Raw genomic sequence first — 6,311 nt, 5'->3', positions numbered from 1 at the left:
GATATTCAATACTGGGCCCTGTCCAGGCTTTGGCATTAAATATCCGTTTCTTCATTTATTCTGGTAGGACTGTATCCTCACTATAAACAGTCTGACTCTCACATTTTTGTTCCTGTTGTTTTTCTTCTTCCTCTAATAAATTAAGGAAGAACTTGAATGGATTAGATGGGTTCACTTAAGAATGGTACCTGGTTCCTTTGTTTGTTGAACTAGGCTATTGTTAACTTCTAAGCAATATGACCAATACTATTGGCCTAAAAGGGGGTTTGGGAAGATGGGGAGGGGGAAAAAGAAACGATGAAAATTTGATGACAAACTATCTTTTTGACTTTTGTGTATAAGATCTGATAGTTTGACTTTTGTATAACAAGATTTACAGTTATATATGTTTTGTATATGGTCACCAATAAAAATGTTAAAGATAAATATGCTAACATATGGCCGGCTAAGTAAATATTCAGTTCTTGCCTGCATAAACCAAACCACTTAAAGATAGGACTGCTATTTTTGCAGCCCAATTTAAACAGTTTAATTATGTGGTGAGGGGCTGATTATTGGCATTTAGCCCGACTCTGCCCCTGGAATGCCCACCAGTCAGCTACTTTTAAGTTCGGCGCTAACCAGTCATTTTCTGCAGATATAACCAAGTGTTGCTGAAAATGATGAGATAGCCACAAAGAAGTGATTTAACCGGTCGACGGTTGTTTCTGGCTGGTTAAATTATAAAATACTATAATGTACTGGCACTCTAGGTAAGAACTAAGCACAGAATCAACTGTGCCTGCAACTAGATACATTTTAATCCACTTGGCACTTTTCTTTATAAAATAGACTTAAAATAGGTGCCCTAAATGCCACGTTTAGTTGGTAGCCTGTTATAGGGCAGTTCTATAAGTGGGCACTCCCATTTTATGTCAGATGGTGAAAGGCTATTCTGCATCAGAATCTAGCTGCTCAGATTCCATTACAGAATATGAGCACAACCAAGCATCAGCACACCTAACATTTACACGCCTGCAGTTACCTTAGCCATAGACTCTGTGTAACTGCAGTCATATAAATACAGCAAGTGTACAGTAGGCTATAAGTTACATATGTAAGTGGCAGCCTCCTCTATTGCCTACCCATACCCCTTTGCATTTATGTGCTATCCCACTGATGTGTGCCCTTACAGAATAGAGAGACATTGTGGTAATTCTTATACATATAAGTGTAAATATATCTGTGAAAGTGCCAGAATTGTGTAAGTTTACAGTGCACAGGTGGTGTGTAAATGTAGTTACCCTGTTATGTGTGTAACCCTGGTCTCACCTTAGGTTCAGGGCAACAGCTAATTCTTCGAGTTGGGTAGCTGAAACCATGGCCACAAACAATAGTTCTGATTTTATTGAGCTGGGTAAGGCCGGGACTGGGCTTGGTCCCGATAGGCCATAGGGCTTTAGGCCACACTCTTTATTATTTTTTACTAGTCTTAGGGTCCCTGTTACTAAGCTAACTGCTAGCCAAACATTTTTAACCCCTACTAAGCAAACTGCTTTTACCACATTCTCTGAAAAATAATTCCAGAGTTTAATTACACGGTGAGTGAAGAAATATTTTCTCCAATTCATTTTAAATTTACTACTTTGTAGCTTCATTGCGTGCCCCCTAGTCCTAGGAAAGAGTAAACAAGCGATTCATGTCTACCCGCTCCACTCCACTCATTATTTTGTATACCTCTATCATATCTCCCTTGGGCTGTCTTTTATCCAAGCTGAAGAGACCTAGCCATTTCAGCCTTTCCTCATAGGGAAGTCGTCCCATCCTCTTTACAATTTTCATCACCATTCTCTGTATCTTTTCTAATTCCAGTGGGCTGGGCTTTACTCTGATTCTATCACCAAGTTGTCAATACCAGCTCTGTCTCCAAAATCCTTCCTCCCACCCTCCAAGCAGGAGCATTTTCGGGGGGGGGGGGGGGGGGTTCACATGTGAGAATTGAGCTTCATGTGACTACTATTGGGAAGACACCAGAAACAGAGTGTATAAGACTCTGTGTGCTCTTTGGATGAATTTTTTTTTTTTTTTTTTTTTGACAACATCTTCACTGCAACAAAAGATTTTTTTCTCCTGAAGCACTGGAACAAGCACAGGATTTAACTAAACGCTAGAGCAAAATGGTGCCTTATCCTGATCCTGTGCCATCTTTTCTTTCCCAGCTGTTGACATCATCACCCATGGGATTTGGACAAGTCAGGCAGGGATAGGCTTGTTTGGCTGCTTGTCAAAAAATGTGAACATGATTGGCTGAAGTGTCTCATGTTTCTGCTTTTGGTTTGTCCTAATCTCTCCTTCCCAGAATGGCTTTACTGTTTCAGTGTACATGGTTGTTCCTTTGCCAAAATGTAATCAGAGCAATGGTAGTTCATTTAAAATCATGGTCTCAGTCATTCACTTTGGCACTGACAAAATGAACCAAAATTCCCTCTATTCTTCACATTTTGCCATTTGTCTAAAAACAACTGCACAGCCCTAGTAAATACAAGGCACTGGGCTACTGCCCAGAACATGATGATATTCCTATGGTCTCCTTTTTTTTCTTCTCTCCTGCTTGGCAGAATGCAACTCAGATTACCAGCAGAAATACTCCCATTGGAAAACAGGAGCTCAAACAGGATCCTGTTTTTCTGGGTAGAAAACAACAGAGTGTGACAGATAAAGCAACTATCATGTTTTACTGTTGCAGAAACATGGGTGTTGCAGATTCATTTTTTTTTATATGGCGGGAGAGATGCACCCATGGACTAAATCTTAACCACTTGTCTATAATATATTTATCATAGATTATTTTCTATAAAGTGTTTTTCTTTTACCTAGATTTCAGACTTACTGAACAGAAGCTATTTTTTGCATATTTACAGTGCTGTAATATCTAATGGAGTGGAGGAATAGGTAATGTTTAGAACAGTGGGCTAGGACCCAGAAGGCCCAAGTTCAAATTCCATGGCAGCTTTTTATGGCTTTTGGTAAGTCACTTAACCTTCCATGCCTTAAGGAGTGGAGGAGTGGCCTAGTGGTTAGCGTGGTGGACTTTGGTCCTGGGGAACTGGGTTTAATTCCCACTGCAGGCGCAGGCAGCTCCTTGTGACTCTGGGCAAGTCACTTAACCCTCCATTGCCCCAGGTACAAATAAGTACCTGTATATAATATGTAAGCCACATTGAACCTATTAGTGGGAAAGCACGGGGTACAAATGTAACAAAAATAAAATAAGTCCAATGCTGGCCAGATTTTAGTAGTATTTGCCAGTTCAGGCCATGCCTCCCCCCATTATGTTGGGCAGCAACAACATATTGGTGTCTAACACAGCATGGGAGCAGGCAATAGCAATCCACTCCTGTATCATGCCAAAAAAACCATAAGAGGGATCTCTCATTGAGTGGCTGCCAGGAGTCAGTTCAACTAAAAGGCCCATCTGGATCTGGAAACATTGAATAGTATTTTAGGGATTAGAGTAGTAGGAACACTAAAAGTAGTGTAAGTGCCCAGAAACCCCCATGTCCAACACATCTTCAGCTCCAATGTCCACCAGTTTAAAAGGATGAGCTATTGATTTATTGGTTACATTCCAAGTAAGGAATACTTGGGCATATATAGCAGGGAAGCTGAGCATCAGCAATCATTTTTGTAGGCATGATATGACACCACATATACCAAGAGTTCCCAAACTGTGCTTCAGCACTCTAAATGGGGTCACACCATCAGTGGATGGACCCACACTGTGATCTATGCTTATAGTGACAATCAGCAAGGAACCTTTCAGTCAGTGAACAATCACAATTCCTGTAGCCTTCCTCCTGTATGAGTTTCCTTTTAGACTGCAAACCCATGCAGAGTAATGGAGTCTGTGAGCACATATTGACATGCATGGTCCTGTGCTGAATGCTGTTACTGTTGTCACCACTGCAGTTGCCTTCATGCTTTGGATAAGGTGGAGGAGGAGGAAGTAGATGAGAAAGAGGCAGTAGTAAAGGTCTACTATTTTGTTTTCATGATCATCTTGTTATAAATAGGAGAGTACCTGAACCCAAGATTTTGGAGAGCAGCTTTTCCTAAAGAGCAGGGAGCACCAGAGGGAAAAAAGGAAATCCTGTGATGGAGTAGGACTGAAAGGAGCTGAGATCTCAGTTGCCTAAAAGCCTGGCCCATAGGAGGGTCAATGATGGGAGAAGCCATGAGGAAGCAGAACCTCTCTGGGTGCCTAAACAGTATATAATAGCTCCTAGTAGGACCAGGGGGTGTGGAGTTCCTGCCTAGTTCTAAGATGCTGGAGGAGCCCACCCCTATGTTAGTAGGAGACTCAGAACCCAGCTGCTGAGCCTTGGGTGATGAAGGTGGAGGATCTGCTTGTGAAAGCTTTTTTAATCACTGTAGAGAGGGGCTGGGACGAGTGGGGAGATTATCTTGTGAGGTCCCTTGTTTAAAGTCACAGAGGAGGGGGTCATAGCTACCTTCAAAACTGGTGTTCGTGCACCAAGTAATGCAGATGCATTGTCATCCACAGTAAAACCCACATGTATTATTTAATTTATCATAGGCTTTATATCTTTTGTAATTTTTGAGCATTAGGAGGTAGGTAATTCTATAAAGAGAGCACCATCATTTAGGTGTCAAGAATGTGTCTAAATGACCAAACTACCAGCACATATGTACACATCCCAGCTATGTGCTATTTTATAAAGGTAATGGTGGTATAATCAAAGCAGTTTACAATTATTATATGCAGGTGCTTTGTGTCCTTAGCGAGCTCACAATCTGAGTATTATACCTGGGGCAATGGAGGGTTAAGTGACTTGCCCAGAGTCACAGGGAGCTGCAGTGGGAATTGAAGCCAGTTCCCCAGGATCTTAGTCCACTGCACTAACCACTAGACTACTCCTAGGTGATGACAAAATATATTGAAAGTAGTAGTACAACTGGGTGACGTCTGATCAGAGGATAAACAGGGCATTAGCTATACAATTAAATTATAGAATACTAAAATTTACATGCAGTTTTTAACAATCCAGGTGCTATAATATACCCCAGCTTTATGGCTAGAGTAAATACTCTTGGCTAAATTATATGCATATATTTGTGCTGCTGTTAGTATTCTATAAAAGAAAATAGGCACCTACTTTCCTTTATCGAATAGTCTCCAAATAGGTGGCTTTTTGGTGCCTAAAAATAAGCTCCTCTTCACATCACACACAAATGTCCACGTTAAACCATTTGTTAATGCCCTATTTTAACACACTTTATTGAAAGTCTACCTTGCATCAAATAATAAGGATATGTACTAGTTTTATTTACACAAAAAGCAGAAAACCTTTATAGGGAAGGAAACCTAAAATGCAATAAATATACCTTGAAGATCTTTGCCATTGATTACTATTTGTCTTTCTGAAGGGGCAATACAACAACGCCTGCTTCAAATTTGAACAGTGAACCGAATGAAGCATAGTTTTAGCTGAGTAGTTCATTCTGCTGAAAGTAGATGCAGTAGCTGATGCTCCAGACAAAGAAGTGAAAGATATTTCCCAAAGGAAACTGAAACCACTGTTGGAGTCATTCAATCCCATAATTGCATCAATTTGTCTACCTGCTTGCAGCTTATCTGCAATTGGTTACCTCACATCAAAAACAAGTATTTGTGCTGAGTGGACAATCAGTATAGCAGGGAGCCGTGTTGAGTGAAACTTTATGATGACTTTTTTTTTAGGTTGGATTGGGGTGAGCAAGCTAAAAGCATTGCTCTCTAGAGTTAAATATGGAATGCTGTCAAGGTGGCGACAGTGAGTCAAGTCAAGGAGGTCTTAGTTTGATGACACATGAGAACAAAGACTGGAATCTAACCAAAGATTCAGTCACTAATTTAAAGTAATCTTAACATATCTTCTTTGTCTAAAAGCAAGCATATGCAATCCATAAACAAAGCAACTAACTCAGAATCAGAAGAACAGTTTGTAATCCCAAAAGAAAGGCAGATTAACTGCTTCTATTTTATGTATATTCTATAATGAATGTGGTTAATATTCTAATACTAGTAAACAATTTATACAATTATCAAAGTTATTTTTTTAATTATAGGAAAGATAAACACGGAAAGTAGAGACAGAAGTGTAAATTGTATAGTGCATTATACAGTATATTTGAAGTCTATTTTTTATACTTCTTCCAAAAGTGTGCATATAAGTGCAAGCACTACCCTAGTTCACCCCTTCCTCTCCCCAGAATGACTCTTCTTACTAAGGAAACATTTCTGTGTGTATTGGAGGCATCAGGGCACCTGG

The sequence above is a fragment of the Microcaecilia unicolor genome, chromosome 7, assembly GCF_901765095.1.
Source record: "Microcaecilia unicolor chromosome 7, aMicUni1.1, whole genome shotgun sequence".
In the NCBI taxonomy this organism is placed as follows: Eukaryota; Metazoa; Chordata; class Amphibia; order Gymnophiona; family Siphonopidae; genus Microcaecilia; species Microcaecilia unicolor.
This window is presented reverse-complemented; position numbering follows the sequence as displayed.